Source organism: Lates calcarifer, linkage group LG23 (assembly GCF_001640805.2).
Source record: "Lates calcarifer isolate ASB-BC8 linkage group LG23, TLL_Latcal_v3, whole genome shotgun sequence".
NCBI classification, from domain to species: domain Eukaryota; kingdom Metazoa; phylum Chordata; class Actinopteri; family Centropomidae; genus Lates; species Lates calcarifer.
This window is the reverse complement of record NC_066855.1, coordinates 2,759,771-2,778,904: the sequence shown is the minus strand read 5'-3', so window position 1 is coordinate 2,778,904 and position 19,134 is coordinate 2,759,771. Positions and strand designations below refer to the sequence as shown.

General features: G+C 39.7%; 1 long non-coding RNA gene across 2 annotated transcripts in view; it reads right to left on the bottom strand.

Annotated features, from left to right (window-relative positions):
* The window catches only part of LOC127139214 (uncharacterized), a 114,952-nt gene extending 96,029 nt beyond the window's left edge, over positions 1 to 18,923 (bottom strand). Inside the window, exons 1-2 of one of the 2 annotated variants that reach the window (XR_007809237.1) lie at positions 18,797 to 18,923; positions 13,171 to 13,320 (exon numbers count right to left, since the gene is read on the bottom strand). This is a non-coding gene — a long non-coding RNA (uncharacterized LOC127139214). Of the gene's footprint in view, positions 1 to 13,170; positions 13,321 to 15,605; positions 16,080 to 18,796 lie in introns of those variants that run through there. The other variant, XR_007809236.1, reaches the window with a different exon arrangement.
* Between the last annotated feature and the right edge of the window lie 211 nt (positions 18,924 to 19,134).

The following is a 19,134-nucleotide window of genomic DNA, read 5'->3' as shown; positions in this document are numbered from 1 at the left end:
GTCAGACAAACTGTAGAGGAACACTGCAACTCCCATCTGAATGAAAAATACCAATAATTCCTCACACAATGAGTCACAATGAGAACATCATCCTCTGCTGTTATAATGTGACAACTGCTCCTCCGTTAACACTTTCCTTTAATAAGCCTCTTGGTCAACATTAACAGCAGCTTTGGATGACAAAGTAAGTGCTGGAGACAGATGTAGGAAAATTAGGAGAGGAGTAAAAAAAAAAAGTAAAAATCACTTCTCAAAGTGACCCCAGAGGGCCAATGTGTTCCTGATGTACGGCACACTGCTTTGATATGTTTTACCCATGATGGGAGAAAGACAGAGGGAGAGAGAGAAAGAGACCCCACAATTGGAGGGAAAATGTGTTTCCCAGAAGCCAGACACGCAGAGTGCTCCACTGGAACAGCTGCTGGACGCATCAGGGGTTGTGGATGCTTGTAGGGGCTGCTTTGCGAGGCTGTCCCTCAGGTACTCTGAAATACACCCCCCACTGTGCTACCCTGCTTTAGTTTACATTCAATCCAGCATGTCTACTTTATACTCCCCTCCTCTCTCTGCCTTCTCTCTCACTCAATAACTATCAGTCTTCTTCCTCATCTTTTGCCAGCTCTTTTCCAGCGTCTGTCCTCCCTTCAGCGAACTTTGCCCTCCTTCGTTCTCTCAACTTTTTACTCCCATCCATCCACCTCTCTTGTCTCACTCTCAACCAACTCATACCTCCTGCTGTTTACTCTCCCCATCTCCCTTCTACTCCCTCTCCACAGGGGTGAGGAGGAAGAGGAGGCGGAGGCAGCCAGGGGGGCTTAATGCATCTACCATGACACAAGTTGGATCAGGATGTCTGGCTGTTAGCAATGACTTTTTCATGACTGGTGTTTAGTGCAGTCTGGGGACAACAGGACACATTTAGCTACAAGTCGTATTTGTCACACTGACAAATGACACTGGGTGGAGAGGGAGGGGGAAGTGTGAGAGAGAGATGGACAGAGAGAAGGAGAATTGCTGAAGATGCTCAGCTGTATTTGTCCGAATATTATCTTGGTATTCTAGACACTTGACTTATATTAAATACTACTGGTTAATATCACTTTCGGGTTTTCTGCTGCAACTTAAAAGCCTTAGAAGTGCTCACATCAAAGATGCTGACGCTGATGCTGATGCATTTGTTGGGACGTGTTAAAATGAGCTACACTTACTTTCATAATTCATGTTGACTGAGTTAGTAGGAATATGACCAGTTAATTACTTTTTATTATTACTATTACACAAACATCAGTCAATTTCACACTGGCAAGTAACCCTCATATGTCCAGTGTCCAGTAATTACCGCTGACATAAGTGTTTTTTCCTGAGTCTGATACAAACTGTGTTCTGTACAAACACTGAAGATAAATCAAGTTACCTGAGTCATGTAGCAATTTTAAAGATGTAATAAAGGAACACTGTTTTTTTGCCAAGAGTTAGCTGAGTAGATTGATACCACACTCATATCTGTATGCTAAATATTAAACTGAAGTTAGCGACCGATTAGCTTAGACTAAATCTCAGACAGAAGACAGAAAGTGAATAAGCATACATCCTAAAATCCAGAACTATTCCATAGACTCAAAAAGTCAGAAGCAAAAATCCAGACCTCTTATATAAAGCAATTCTCAGCTCTTAGTATTTTCATTATTGGGAGCATTGTTTTCACATCTACTGACAGATTCTGACTTATTGTGTACCACTATCTAGCTTCAATGTGAACTGAAAGGATCATATCCTATATTATAACAACTAAAGTTTATGGCCCAAAACACTCTTCTGCCCCAAATGTCCATGTAAAGTTATAAAAGTTAAGAGTTACTAATACTTTCCAAATGAAATGGCAAGTGAATTCAGTGAATAATATGATGGTTAGAGACTGAAAGAGATTTTGGCTGCAAAATAGAACAAAAATACTCTCTTGGGACTCTGATAAATCGTTCAGCTGAACTCCTGGACCTATGAGTTCATTTCTGTAACATCAGAGAGTTTTAAAAATCTTTGATTGAAATAGTCAACTTCCAAGCTTTTTCAAGAACAATATTTATATTTTCCCCCTCGCTGTAAAAGAGATACTTTAAATTCAGCCTTCACGGCCCATTGGTGGGACCATTCTGTCCGTGTCAGTCTGTCTGTTGGCAAAGATTTGTGGGATTCTCTTTCCTGGAGTTGAAATTTACCTCAGCGAGGCAGATTTGGGTCAAAGGCAGAGAAAATTTTAACTTCCCCTCTCCTTGCTTTTTATTTCTTTGCCTAGAATCTCACATAAGTGATCACATTATTCACTATTTGCTAAATTTTACAATGTTAAATTTCTTAAACTTCTTCCTGTAAAAATCTTCCTTTTGTTCAGCAGAATGCCTAAAGTTTTCTCAATCCTAACAGTGAACAGCATTTTCTTCCTCGCTGTCAGTCATCTCTTTTCTGCTTTTGTGGAATAATTAAAGTACAACAGCAGAAGCAGGTAAATAGAAACCTGCATGCTGTCACTTACACTGTTAGGTGTACGTATCAGCCAGTGTGTACTGGTTCTCTTCTGGTATTATGTTACATTCCAAAGACTGTCTGTTTTCCAATAAAAATTACAGTGGAACATTAAAGTTGGTTTTCCAAGGAAATGATGATCGCTCATCTGTTAACGCCAAGGTTTCTGATGAAGTTGGGAGTTTGTTTAAAATCCCAAACTGTGGATGATACTTAAGAAATCTAAGGATATCAAGCAACTACAGTCTATGAGTGTGAAGAAGAAAAAATAATAATTTCAGTCAGATGAAATGGCACAAACTGGTGGGGTAAGATATAAAAACATAACTCTACTCACGTAGAGTATGCATGCCTTCAAAATGACTGCATTATATTAGATTTTACAAGCAAGTCCAATTAATGTCCTCTTTTATTTGGCATTTGACATCAGGGTAAATGTTGATGTAATCTTTCAACTGAACATTTTTTGGCCTGAGACTTTGTGGTGACAGGAGCCTTAAGGCATCAGGTTAGGAGGAGGTTGGTTTGTTCTTAGCTTTTATAGGATCTCAATGAATCAAAAAGGGCTCTGACACAAACTACATCAGTTCTCGAGACACTCTGGATATCAAATTACATCTCGCCTAATAAACCTGCCAGTCGGCTGCCACCAAAAAACTCTTATTCTTTACCTTCACCTGATAATATGCAGCCTGTTTGCCAAATGCCTCTCTGGAACTGTGTATTTCTGATATCAAATGATCAGATTGCACTATTGTCTGGAAAGCCTGATGATATAGTATAGCACCATTTGTCAAAATAAACTTCTTTTATAGATTTCTTTGAATTATTTTGGCTTCCTTTGACAGTATAACTCAAAGCTCAGAAAGGGAATTTGATATGAACTGTATACACCCTGTGTTAAACTAATAAGTCTTTTGGCCAAACCTATGAAGATGTCATGGCAGGTAGAGTTGACATATAAAGCGGTCATGTGGCCTTGGGTATATCACACGTCTGGTTTTAAGAGGGTGACATCACTTTCTTGGTCAGGTGGAGCCTTGGAGCACTGTGATATGGACACATATTATAATGAAATGCATGTGGATATACAAACAAATAAGATTTGACTTTGGGTTCTGCTTTGAGTATGTACGTGTGTCCCCTGAGTTCATGTATTTAATATGCTATGAAATGGCTAACCTTACAGTGAAAGGAGTTGAAGTTTAAGTTCAAAGCTTTAAGCGTGCTAAGAGGATCTGAACTTTCAACTGAAATGTGATCGCAGAATTAGGTTGGATGTCAGTTGAAAAGTAAGAACTAAAAGCAGCTGAATCGTTAGGTGAGGGGGAAAACTGAAAGGAACATTATCTCGCCACCAGCGAGATTCACATTCAGACATTCTCAACTAAAAAGGCTATGTGAACTGTAGAATGGTTTTGATCCATGGACAAAAAAAAGACCACGTCACCCTCTGCTCCTCTCAGCATCCACATGTATGATATAATGCCTTTCCCAACATTCTGACCTTCTGCCTGCCTGTCCTTCAACACTAAATCAACAATAACACTACTGTTTTACTGGCAATGCACCAGTTAAAAAAAAAAAAAAGAACTGAACTGGTTTTCTTCAATATGCTTACAAAACATAACTATTGGACAATTTTATCAAACTACAGACAAACTGAAGAAGGACATGATGGACAAAAGGCAAAGACAGACATCATAGTTACAATCATAACTTTGTCTACCACCCTTTTGTTGAATATCTCAGGGGAATAATCCCTCTCTTTCCATCTACTCGAGCATGTTTTGGTATAACATCCTGACAAGTCCTTGGGCATGTACACCAAAAACTGCTGTGAGCTGTGCAAGTCTGTAACTATAAGTGCCAAATCAGCATACACAAGAAGACATGAATACAACATTTTTACTGGCATACAAGCAACAGAAATGTAATAGTGTGACTGACTCCATAAGTCTGTCGGTGTGCACGAAGAACTGTGCAAATATACTGACGTGCCAAGACCCCAGTATAGCAGTGAAGGCATGTGTAGTCTTTGGACAATCCTTGATAACAATCTGAAATGTATCCCTCCTTCCATGTGCAAAATAACCTACCCACAGCAGACTCAGCTTACTGGTGCATTTTATGAGCGGGGGTGAGCTTTTATTTCAAGTTGCGTGAAATCAAATCTATGGGAATACGAGCACATCTGTCTCTGAATTATTGAGCAAATATTTTGAAATAAAACAGCTTTTGCACTGTCAAACATGGTACGTCAAACGAGGCACTGGTCTGAGATGGGTGTTAGAGTGTCAAAGTGAATGGGAGACTCAGCAGTGAGCTTGACAGTGCTGAGTATGCACCAGTCATTCAATCAGTTTGAATTTAGCTGAATGTAGGCTGTTTAAATTGGCCTCAGGGTAGATCTCTCTTACAGGAAGCTGTGTCACGTTAAATTGTGACATTGCTTTTATGAAGCTGAAGGATCTTGCACAATAAATTCCAAGAGAGAGCTCCCTCCTGCATTTACATGTGGGAATAAATGTATATCTGTCCTCTCCTCAGGGATTAAAAGTAGATCATTGTAAATAGATAGCGACCCCATAAACCTTTTCCTGTGCCATGTTTCAGTCTGCTTCCTCCTCCGCTCTACAGAAAGACTAATGTAAATCTATAGGCCCAGGGAAAAAAAAGGCGGAGTTGAGGGGCTCAGATGTAAATCTGTAGACTCCAAAAACTGCCACAGATCACTAGTGGACAAAATAATCAGATTTATGATGTGACAATGCTTTAATTAATGAAATGATGTTGTCTTCCGCTAAGCTGGAATAGGCTCATTACTGCTCATTTTGGACAAAGGTAAGAAAGCAACCGATGCAACTACTATTGGCTTTGATATGTGTTTTCCACATTTCACCAAAAGCAGCAACAATAAGACTATTCCAGTCGGTCTTGAAAACACTAGCCTCACAAAGAGAGAAAGTGAGATTTACACATCATTTGGCAGCAGTATCTTTTTCTTTCGCAAAAGGAGAAGCTTCAAGGATGAGGACAAACTGGTTTGGTGAAAATATGTAAGGTAATCTCACCCATATCTGATAAAGAGCTGCATAAAGTCACCTTCCTAAACTCTGCAATGCGATATAGAGTATCCGGGACTGTCTCCCACGCAGCTAATGACACAGTCCCAGACAGTGCTAGGTCTGGGTCAGGGTTCAGGGTTAGACAAAGGTTAGGGCTAAGTAATAACTGTCATAAAGGAAGTTCTTCATAAGTAATGTAATACACACCACTGTTAGCAAGTCCTTCTGTATGTTTCTCTGCATACATTAATGTACATTAGCACAAGGGAGGACAGTCTCAAGAGAATCTTTGCACCAATGTTCCGCTGAATTTTAATGTCCATATCCATCTTCAGATATAGTAGCATTATTAGGCTGACAGATCTCCCCTATGAGAGGCTACTTTCCTCCAGAAGGCTTCCTACCGTGAAGAACAATACTTGGGTTTCACATTTACATTTAAGGTATTTAGCTTATGTTTTTTATTCAGAGTGACTTACAATGAAGGAAACAGCCAAATACAGAGACTTCTAGATCAACGGCTGAAAGCAGCGATGTGCACAGAATCACATCAGTTTTGTAATGTGCATGCACACAAAAGTCCACACATTTAATAAAACTGATGTTCTACAAAGACATACTTACTGAATAGTTTGATATTTTTATCCTCATTACACACACTCTGGCTCTATGCGTAAAATGATTTGTGGATGTATGTAGGCTGCATATTGAGCTTTACCCTTTGCATACAACAAACAAAAGACACTTTCAGAAAGGAGGGAGGAGGGCCTCATTCATTCCAAACTCCTCTAATTTCCAGCAGCATTTTCACCTTGTGTTTGTAATAGATATGTTACAAACACACACACCAGCCGCAGGTTCTCAAGGAGGTCAAATTGGCCATGCAACCAACACATTTAAGTTGTTCCGTGGAAGCTGAGCACACGTCTGCTGGAGATTCGAGTAAACACCTTCTACCACAAGTGTTTATGTAGCACTGAGATTCACTGAAGGACACCTACACAGGTCTGCTGTTCCCCCAAACGATTAAACACAGGGGAAAATGTTTGCTTCAACACACCAAATATTTGTTCATTGGGCTTTACCTACCACTAAGCTCTTAAAATATGCAGTAATTGATACTATATCACAGGAGGTCCTAAACCTCTTTTGATATAAAGGAGCCTCAAATAGATAAGTATTAAATCACGATTGTTAGATGTTAGGCTTGGTACAAATTTAATCATGGACTGCATACAATAAATCAGGTGAGATGGAGATTACATCTGACACACTGGTTTCTAAATATGTGCGGGTCAAGAAGTTCGTTATAGTTGTAGTGTGACTTGGGAACAGCCTCTTTAAATGTACTAACTGTGGACATGACTGAAGATTATGGTAAAAACCAGACATCCTTTGCAAAAACAATACCAAAAGCTGTTTCTTTACAAAAATAAATACAAGTCTGTGTGACTTTTGCTGAATAGCAGCCACAGTGGTCCAAAAGTAACAATTATGTGATACTGGTCAATGCTTAAACATAGTTTAACTGTAGCACAATGAGGAAGTTATCATATCAGGAAAATTACACAATAATGTCCATTACACAGCAATGTCCAACTAAAGTTTATTAAAGGGGAATTTATAGATATGTTGCTTCTGCTGCATCAACTTTTTCTTTCTTTTCGTATTATTAGCCACTGACCTTCTTAATTTTACCAGACCAAGTAAGGTTGTATCACCAAGTTATTGTATTGAATTGAGCACTAGCACATCTTGTTAATTATCAATTCAATATTTCCTTTGTACGGGGAAGAGGGTGTTATTTCATCTATCAAAATTTACTTTGTCTCAGTTTAAAATGTGATCCCTTTCCATGACAAAACTCAAAATATGATGCCACATGTTCATTCAGCAGCCTAAGTCAACAGTCTTTAAATCTTTAATTATCCAGTGCAGTTATGAGTCTGTAAACTTAAAATGAAAGCTGCCTCACTAACCTTTAGTTACTTACTGACCTAGAATTTTTTTCAGGGGGTTTGCTGTTTTGGTTTAAATTGTGTTTCCAAGGTTTTCCAATGTGATCATGGTATAATTTTCCAAGACACTCAATCCTGGTGATGTGAGTATAATTTCTTGGAAGGAAAATGATGAATATACAGAAAGTTGTATATTAGCATCTTTAATACACGACTATTCTTATTGAACCCTACGACTAACCCCACTGTGTGAGCTTTTGTCCTTATATTTTAGGATTTCATGATTAGTTAGGAATTTCTGCACAATGATCTGCAAAAAACGTTTTATTTATTGAAATTTATGAACTTAATTAATATCCCTTTAAAATACAACCACAATGTTTCCTCTGTGTTTTACAGGCTTGGCTAATCATGCAGATGGAGCGTTCAGCTCTAATCAAGGGGCTAAAATGTTTAATGTTTGGCTGTTGTGCAGAGAAAAGAGCTTAGCAGAGTAGGTACAATCAGAGAGCTGGATTGTGAATATTAAGATTCCCATGACTCTTGAAAGGAAATATTCCAGCTCTTTTTGTTCATGACGCGTGCAGCGCCGCAGTCTGGGAACCATGACGCAAACTTATACAGTCCACAACTTAAACCTTGACGACTCTCTGCACCATCGCAAAGCATTTTCCTCCACTTCATCTCTGAAAATTAGACAGAATTATTTGGAACGCGCTGCGAGTGCTGATGAGTTTACATGCAAGCAGGCATGTTTACTTCAACATAATTTCCCTCGTTGTCTAAATCCTTGTGTTGCTGGCAAACTGCTCGGACAAATTAGCTTTGACGGATCTAGGAACTCTGCCTTCCTGCGTTTCTGTGTATTTCTTCCAAATAGAGACAGAGCGTGTGTGAAAGAGAGAAAGAAAGAAGAGAGAGTGAGAAGACCTACACTGAGAGGTACTGAGACTGCTGGGTATGAACCCAGGTTGTCCATCATGGTTGGACTGAATATAGAAGTGGTCACTCCTGACAGCTCTACAATCTTAGATTTTCCAGTCTATTTGAGATGAAGAGGGATCACAGGGGGTGTTAGCCTGCTTGGTAGCTAATGGTGGCAAAAACCAGAGTTATCAGCACTGAAAGACTCATCCATCTTCTCGCCACTCCAGTGACGAAAAGCAAACACACGGAACAAGACGTCCATACAGCATCCAGCTCTTACACTCCTGACCAAACACACCTAACAGAGATAACAAGACGCTTAAGAGGCTGGGGAGGGCTGGGAGTAACCGACAGGGCTGAAATGTAAATAAATCCTGCTTGTTGAATAAAAATAGCTATAAGCAGAGCTTCACTAGCCATGTTTGGTAAAATTAGGTGTCATGTAATATATGGAAAAAGATTTCTAAAGATGTGAATGCTGTATCAGAGAGTATGTCATACAGAACTACAGCACAGTTCGTGATTTGCTGATTAATGAAATAGTCATCTGCCAGAAAATATATCATGAAATTCAAAATCATTATTTTCAAGTTAATGTCATTCAAGTGTTCATTCCTGTAAGTGTATCAGTATAAAACCCTCAGTAGGCAAGCTGCACAACCTTTTAGCATGAGATCTCTTAATCTTGTCAAGATAAAGTGTGTATAAGGGGGCTTTTTTATCCTTGATTATTTAAAGGATTTTTAAAAGCCTGAATAGCATGAGCAAAAACAACAACAACAACAAAAAAAAAGTCAACAACAACACCCCAAGGTTCAAAACCATTTTCTTAAATTTCACATCACTTGTCAATACAAGACACAATCAGTCATTGTGTATACATTAATCCAAGTTATTGAACTTTGAGACACTTGCATCTGTGTCCGTGTACATGACACAATAGATTACATTTGTGCCTATTTCACAAACTGCCATTAGAGTGGGTTGTGCATTTTCATCACATGACACATGACATGTTACAGAAAAAGAACATACAAACTTCTTTAAATAAGCTCCACCTTGAAAAGTTCTAACATTAAAATGTTGCTGACACATTCATGCATCAGTAACAGCCATATATAATAATATAACACTTCTTCTGCTAATTTTGCTAATACCTCTGTACTTTTACTCAAGTGAAATTAAGCTTGCAGGACTTTACTTGTATTATGACATTGAGGTATTACTTTTAGTAAAGGTCTCACTGCTCCTTCTATCACTGTCAGTTTTCATCAACTCTTATATTACAAATACAAAGGATAAGTCAATAATCCCACTTCATCACAAGAGTTAACTGGAGTATGTTTTGTTGGAATATCCTAAATTTAACATTCTTCTGTTAATGCATTGAGTTATAAGGCATGTTTGCCAACCCCCTGAGCCATCAATCATTATTAATGTGAAGTGATAATATTTATTTGCCCTTTTCAGCCTATTATACTGCACTGCAAGTCTGAAAACACGTTAAAATCTATTTTCTTCTATTCAATAAATCATTTCACAGCCCCATGGGTGAAAGGAGGCCATTCAATAGCTGCAGTTCACTGCCTGAGGTTGCACAGTCCCTCCATGCCTTCCAGCCAAAGACAGATCCTCTCAACGAGGAACGTGCCATTTTCTTAACGGAGGCTGCCCCGTATCAGGACCCACAGCAACGATTCCAATTGATGATGATAATTTAATCGCTGGCTGTCAGCTGAGCGGACCACTGGGGAGGAACACAGGCGTCCAGACCAATATGCATGGGACCATTTGAGCTACAAAGGTTAAGAGCTATAACTATGATATATTCCACCAGGGACTGTTCTAATGGTTCCCCCCAGTGTGGGAGGGATTGAGGGGTTAATATACTGTATTGTGCTGATCCGGTTAGCGATTTTGGCACTAGGCCTGATAAAGCCAGGCACCTTTTATATTATATGCGGACAGTTTCAAATTGGGTTAAACAGGAAAAAACCTTTAACTGTGGATTCAAGTGACGTCTGTTCATGAAGAGAAAAACAAGTTTTTAATAATCTGCACCATTTTCATCTAAATAAAAATTACTTTCTCCATATAAACAGCTGATAAACAAAACATAGTTCCACACCTTTTCCATTTACTGTTCTAAAAAACAACATTCTATACCTCCACCTATAGATCTAAGTTGATACTAATTAGACATGAAGGGATGAAACAGATGAATAGCTCCAGCAAACAACCCTCCTTAGTAGTAGTAAAATTTCTCTATGCTTTATTCATAGGCTGTAAACGGATATCATCTGAGGTCAGGTTTTTTCTAACCAGGCTTTTCCCGGTGCCATTGTTGTTGTTGCTATATTTAGCAGAACAGCAAGGGGAGGACACATGTGCCACTCATGGAGGGGCATACAAGGCCTCTGTTTAACTAGCCACAGTCACAACGGGCCAGTGTGCAACTGCTGCACAGAGGACTCTGTGTCCCACTGACACCATTACCATACAGGACAGCAGGTCACCAACAGGCACGATGAACCACCGGGGAAGCCCTGCCTATGACTGGTGCCAATACAGACTGTGTATCCAATGTAGCAATGGTACAACAACCTGAACACTTACTGCACAAAATGAACCTAATATAGCTGCATCTTGTTTACACTGTAGGACTGCTAATCAAAAACAAATCTGCATTTCAGATTATCACAAGCTAACCAGCATACTGGTTGGTTTCTGGGACTCAAGGCAAAATCGTAGACATATGAAAACATAGAGAAAATGTAAGCGCGGGGCCTCCATTGAGGACCACAGCTCATTTCTGTCCAAGTTAACTGCATGTAGTGGATAATCATGTTACTAGTCAGTATTTCAAAAGCACTACTGCGTAAGGTTGGCAACATTTGGTTAAAAAAACAAAAGATATAGACAGGGATCTGGCTAAATTTACCCAAGTTCTTAATTTATAATGTTTGGTAGTGATGTCCAAAACCATGTTTTGTTACCAAAAGGTTGCTGATTTGCACTAGACTGGCTCCAGACCTTTGAATCACCACCCACATATTCAATTTGTTTGGGCACTGAAACAGGTCTGGTGTCTGGTGTACCAGTTGATGGCTGTTTCTCCCAGAAACAGACAGCCATAACAGAAACTGTTGACCAATAAAGATCTTTGTGGTCTGGATTATGAATGGGAACATCTTCTTCCTAAATAATTAGTTTGCTACCTCTATGAAACACAGCAACAAAAAAGTGGTGACAGCTACAGAGGAATTGATTTACACAAATAGCAACTTGTAAATTGCCCAAATTCTTTTATTGTTGTGAAAAGTGTTTGATTAACTGCACCTAGCAACCACTACCACAGCTTCTGTGTTGGCGTAATGAATCCATTACTCAATGCTAACTGGTGAGGACAGAATAAAACCAAATACCCTCCCTTACTGACAAGAAATGGGCTAAAACAATGTCAGGCTGAATATATCTGGAGAATAAAAATACCAATTTATACAATTTTTCAATCCACCAACTAGCAGGATTTATCTGGTTGTTGAAAGTGAAATTAATAGCAGTGCTTGCCTTTCTCTCATGACCACCCCTGAGATGCCTTTGAGCAAGGCCTTTAACCCTATGCACCAATGGAGCAGCTACAGAATATATAAGTAGAATACTGTACATTTGGACCCACTTCAGTGCTGTCATTGTTATGTTGTTTTTACTGTCCTAATCCTAAACCTTAAATAATACTTTTCATTATTAATTTTGGCCTGTACATGCAGAAATCCTTTTGGACTAGATTCTTCAGTTAGGCGAGTCTGGAGTACAAAGAACATATGCAAGAATATGTGACTAAATAGAGTATAATATTTAATACGCTCCCACCCACCCCTCTTGGATACAGACAATCATGCTAATAGCTATGTGATTAATAAGGTGTATTTTCTGTATGGGGAGGTGTTTCCGTGAAAAGCCATGAGGCCTTAAAATGTTACAACCCAGTTTTTAGTAGCTTACACCAATTTTCCAGCCGTGTCTGCTTTCTAAAAATGGTTCTTCGACTCTCATACGCACCTCTAAAATAGTGGCTGTGCCGTAAAAATGTCCCCTTATCTTTCCTGCATGTGTAAATTCTGGCTTGTCTAATCCAAGCGCTATAACCCAAACAGTGAATGGCTGTGGTGAGACAGTAAGGATGGGAAGTGGGGAGAAAAAAGACAGAAGGAAAGCAAAAGCAAGGTAAAATTAAGTACACATTTTGCTACTTTATATAAATATCAAGAAACATGAGCCTGTAGAGTAAGTTTTGACTAAATGCATTTTGCAGGAAAAGATTGTTTTTAGTTCTGTCTTTTTTTTTGCACTGAATTTTTTTTGCACTGAATGAGTTTAGCATCTTTAATATGGTATTAAAGATGTACCCTGCATTTGGATACCACACACCCGTTTGCTACAACTCCAACAAGAATAAGACTGATAGCCCACTGAATTATTGATGCAGTAGTTCTACAGACTAAAATAAACCAAGGAAAAGGAACACTTTAAATGACATGGTGTTGTGTAGAAGAGTGTTTATGCTAGTTGTGGGATATGGGAGAAAGTCAAAAAAACAAAAACAAGGGTCACTGACATAGGTAAAGAGAGGCAGGGACCAAATCACTCATCCTAAGTGGGTAAAAATGGATGGATGAAAGATATGTGAACTTTACCTTCCACACGTCGAGGATGATGTTAGTGTCGATGATGGTGACGGTGGTTGATGGCTGCGGTGACGCTGACGTCTGGCTCCCTCGGGCGTCCTTGAGATGCCAGGACAGGAAAAAGGTGGACTGACTTCTCACCGGCTGGTGCACCCCTGCCTATGACATCAGGAGTGAGAACATTCGTTTTTACTCATCGCCTCAAATGCATTTTCTCCGACCACTAACTCCCCCTTTGCTGTCCACACTTTATTGTAGCCATTGCACGTTTTCCACTTGGTTTGCTTTGCGGTCATTTATGCATTAGCACAGCAGACAATGCTCTTTTGACTTCTACATGAGTGATGAAAAAATGGTTTTCAAGGCCTTTTCCACCACCACAAAAACTTTATCTGTTTGTCTTTCTGTCTTGTCTGGCTATGTGTGATTGCAGCTAAGTCACAGACAGGTCACTTTTAGTGTAAATATATAATTTTGAAAACAGTCACAGACATCTTGAGGTTCTCAAATGTACAGCTCCCCAAAATGAACATGAACCCCTGGTATCATGTGGCAATGTTTTTTTATTCTGTGTGTGTGTGTGTGTGTGTGTGTGTGTGTGTGGGCGTAGATGTGGGTGTCTGTGTGTACATCTGTGTTTATGGGTGTCCCCAAACCAGAGGTGACAGATACAGACAGACAGACAGACACACACACAGTCTCAGTCTTAATGCAGTGCCATACTGGGGACACGAAGCAGAGCCTTTTGTGTGAGTGTCTACAGGGACGGCAGTGATGACAGGGTACTGCGTGGGACCCTCAAGGTGAAAGGGCGGACACCCAAAGCTTGTTTCCACTGTGGGCTCTTTTCCAGAGTTAGTATCAGTCATAAATCCAGACTATTCCATAGAGGGAGGACATATAGTAATATATTCAAATACAGCTGCCACAGATTCACCAACATGAACAAGGGCACACATTTTTTACCTCCAGACTATCCTGTCTCATGCACACAAGGAGCTCCATTATGTGTCAGCTATTGTGAGCACTAGAGATGGCATTTAACTGCAGTTCTGATGGAAATTTTTACTCATTTTAACCACGTAAAGCCAATGAGCTATTTGAATAGGTCACAGCAGCTGGTTGCAACTCAGTGTCTCCCTCCATCGCTCAACAGCAATATGTCATGTTTTAAATGCACTGTTGCAGACATGCCTAATTAGCTGGGTCCACCATTAGATAATAGTTTAGTTCCAGTAAACATATGTACTTTGCACCCTTATTCCATTGTCTTTCTTAAAACATAGTTCATTCCCTCTTTTGTCTCCCAATGTTTCCTTTACTTTCACTCTTTTTCCATTTCTTAATACTCTTGTTGCACATTTTCCAAAGCCAAGTGGAGGGCAGGGAAGCCCTTGGCAGTGAATACTGCACATGTGGATGGTAATAGCCTCTGACAGGCCACATGATAGCAATCATCTCTCAAGAGAGAGATGCTCAGCACTCAGCTGTTGATGGCTGAAATGTTTCACTCATCACTATTCACCTTCTATGCTGCTGCTGCTGGAGATTTATTTCTAAATGTTTTTGTACATTTAAAACACAGTTATGTTTACATTCTCACCCATCATTGGTGTGCATTCATTGGTGCTTCTCACCAAAAGGAACTGTGTGCATTCTTGGGATCCAACAAAATTTAAAGGCATTTCCTTCATCACAAAGCATTTTCAAAGCAGATTCATGTTATTGGTAGGATTAATATATGAATACATATTTTGACACAGGCAGCAGACTGCCAGCAAGCAAGTCTTCTTCCCTTCCTTCTGTTGATATATTACCATTGAGAACGGTCAACCAGTGAAACAGGGTGAAACTACCGGTGGCAATGTGAACTGCACCACACATGAAGATGTGTGTGCCTCAGATGTACTATATACTCCAATACAGGATTTAATCAGAGTTTCCATTGTTCACATTTAAGGAGACTCTGTAACACACCAGTGATTTATTCACCATTATTTAAAAACCACCACTTTCAAATCTGAATTACACTAATTGGTTACTGGCGTCCTACAGTGAATTTTTCTCACAACAGAGATTTTGACTCGTTAAGATTTAAGTAATAACATAGCTAATGGCAGCAGACAGTTTGACTTGTCATAGCAGGAATAGCACAGATGTTAGTAATAACATTAACAAATGCTCTGCTCTTTTCTGCCAATCAGTAGAATGACAGTGAGCCACCATAATGCCAGGACCGTGAAATAAAGCAGCAAACTGTAATCCAGTTATCTATAATATTATAACCTTTACCTGTGACAAAATTCTACTGTGAAATGCGTCCAGTGAACCACCTGTATTTGTTCACCAACAAGCAAAGCATCGTTAACACAAGCCCAACAGTCGCACTGCTCTTTCAACCAGCAATAAACGTTAACATATGCTAACAATACGAGCTAGCTTACCTTGGTGTTTGTTCTGTGCCTTTCCTTCTGCAGAAGAATCCACCACGATAAATTTTGGGGGCAACCAGCATATTACATGTAAATTATCGATGTATTCCTTCATTTTTTCGACAACCATCTTGGAAAATGAATTCTCACAATCGCGCTGTTAAGCTAGGTGGTTGGTTGTCACTAGCAAGGCTAGCTAGCATCAATGCTAACTCGAGAATTGCAGTAGCTAACTTAGTCCCACAGTCTCGCTTGTTTTAATTCCCTTGACCCGAGAACATTTCCTAAAAGCAGGTGCTTTCTCCCGCCTCCCTTGTGTTATTGGCACAGTTTGTTGCTTCGTTTTGCCTCTGTTCTCCCAATAAGTACTTAAGTCCCGTAGCTTGTTTCCACCAACTTCGGTTTGGTTAGCGCGCTTACTGAGGCTCATAACCACAGCTGCACTCACTGCAGCGTGTGTGCGTGTGTGTGTGTGCGCGCGCGCACTTTGTGGTGGTAAAAATAAAAACATTGAAATAAAGAATATAACCTGTATTGTGCTAACTGTTATCTTCCAATACTCTCGTTTTTCAGGTAAATTTTCGAAGCCCTTTCCCTCAACTATGAGTGTTCAAGTTGAATTTAGCATTACTGGCTTGTAAGCTAGTTAGCAAGCTCCTCCTCCTACATATTAAATCCTGTAATTGGAATTTAGCTATTTTGATTCATATTTTAGTCAGTTTAGTCAGAACTGTGGAACATAATCTGTTAAAAACTGGGGGAAAAAATTGAGTCTGTGTTGTTTATTGTATCACTGATAGAAAGACAGAGGATTGCAAAGTATTAAAAGTAATCCATTTCAGAAGCCATCATGAAAAATGTTTAACATTTATCGATTATTTTCCTCAGATGGTCTGCAGACAAGTTTTCCTGTGTGTTTTACACTTGAGCCAATGAAAAAACTAATTTTCAGCTGACTAAGAACTGGAGTGAGTGCTGATGGCTGAGAAGGCAGCAAAGGTCGATTCTTTTCCCAGTTTGTCTTGGGGACATAGAATAACATTAGCACCATTCCAACAAACATGCAATGAAAAGTGAAAACCTTGAGTGCTCTCTTACAAATACAGAGTTGCATACACACCCTAGTTTTGTACAGTCAATTTAGCTCTTTTCTGAACTGTGGTCAGATTCAGAGTGCTGAGGAGTGACGACTGACAGTTGGTCACCTGGGTTATGCTGCGCCATTGGCTGCGTTATATAACTGGGAGTATTTCACACTGTCTGCATCCATTATTTTGGTTTCCTACTTGAATCAAAAATGCACAACAACATAAAAACGAGATAATGAGATACAAACATGTCTGTTGTCCGAGCCCCTCTTTTGCACTCTGCTCCAACGTTTGAGTGTTAACCAGGCGAGACAGGCTAAGCTTCATTTTCATCAACTCTCTATTTTCTCTTTGAGTCATCAGGTTTTGACATTATTCTTGGAGAGCTGCTATGATGCAAGTATCTCATTTGCTCCAGATAAAACAAAGACTTTGGCCCATTTGCTCTCCTTCCTCCCTGCTCTCGCTGTCTGAAACTGGACTCCCTCCATCCCCGATTGTATCGTGTTCAGCCTGTCCTCTCCCTCTCCTCTCTTTCATTTCTTGGCATACTGTTCACCGCATGAGGTCCTGGCCTGGGAGGCCTCAGGTTGTTGTAATGACACTGTTTTCACTAAACTGCCCTCTCAAGGCAGACGCAGCCCATATCAGGTTTCATACCATGGTCCATTAGGCTGGTGACTCATCAGAGCTACCCTGACTGTTTAGTTTTCCCCTCTGTTCATTGCTGCAACATCTGGTGAACCTGTGGCCAAAGGACAAGAGCGTTGCATACCATCTCTTGAGTGTGCATGTTGCTAAACAGAGGTTATCATTAGAGAGGAAGATTATCACCAGAGACCAGAAATCTTGGCTAGACTGTGCATGATTTGATTCAACTCACTGTGTTTTAATGGACTTCATGAATTGTCAAAATACAAAGAGACTACAACCACAGCAGACCACAGATTACAGACCACAAGCATACTGCACAAGAGTCTGCTTGAAAGCAGACTTAGACTCTCTTTTCAAATGGTCTCAGTCTAGGTATTTGGTCTGCACCAAAGTCTGATTGACAGCTTCCTCACCGGTCCAAACGAACCATACTAACTGGGCAAATGCACAACAGTTTGTCTTAACCAAAGCAAACAGATTAGGTGCAGCCTAAATATCTCTGCCTAAGGCAAAGGTCAACATCCTCACCAGCTGATGATCCATTAAAAGACATGGAAATAAAAGAGCAGCATTGTTTGTGTAGTGCAGGATAGAGCCAGTAAGCCTTAGTGTTATAACACAGTGTTATTTATCAACATAGAATTAAAATTTTATTTGTTTTAACATGAGCCTTGGATGGTTTAATGCTTACTGTAGAAAAACATACTTGGACAAACAATATGGCCGTTAGGTTTACACTTAAATATTCAGATATTCAAACATTGTGCTTCACTTGTACAAGAGGAAATGACTTGAAAAGGATGGATTACTACTGACAGATCAATCCTGAACAGGTATTTTTCTAATCTAACCTGTAACCCCACATAATAATGTACAATAGATGTAAAGTCTCTGCCCTTAAACATACAAGGTTACTACTGTACTGTAGGTAAGTTGTTTAGCTGGGCATGCTAATATATATATATATAGCTTAGGTCAGAGAAGATAAGCACTCAGTTTGATCCATTCCTTATATTTTCATCTTGTTTTCTGGTGTTGGAAAGGTGTATGGAGTATTGCTCTTTCTAAAACCCTACTGACAACATTTCTGCCAGTGAAGAAATTCAAAGCTTAACAGGCCTGCTGTGTCTAGTTATGGTTGCTATCAAATGGTCAGTTAACTCAACAAATTGATACAAAGCTGCACCAGCCAAAATAACTCTCTATCCTGATTATCACCATACTTTTACATGTTGTACACTGCAAATAGCTTCATCCTGCACATCATCAATCAGTAAGACCATTCAGTCTATTAATCAATACAGTCCTATTCAGCAAGATCCAAGAGACAACATAAAAATATCATCTTATTATCTCACCCTCACTTTTCTGCTCAGTGTGTCAGAAGGCAAGGTCGACACAAAACACTCAGCAATAAATTGTGATCAAAAGACAACGTGAGGCAGTGGGAGCATAACTCACCCACGGTGGGATCCCACATGGAGTGTTCTTCTATAACTCAAGCAGAGCTGCTGCCGTCTGTTGCCAGTAACTGTCACAGTGGCTTAAACTTTTGGCTGAGTGGTCCAACAAGCAGCTCTGAACAGGAACATCCTGGAGAGTACAAAGAGTTTCAACATGAGCTGTGGCCTAATGGGCAGAGAATCAAGACTGTGGCTGGAGAGTTGCTAGTTTGAATCCACGCTGGGAAAATCTGAGTGGAGAAAGTCAATATGACATACTCTGACCTCAAGCATCTCTTAACGGAATAAATGGTGACAAAATAGACAAAAGAAACATCTGTGATTTATCACTGCAGG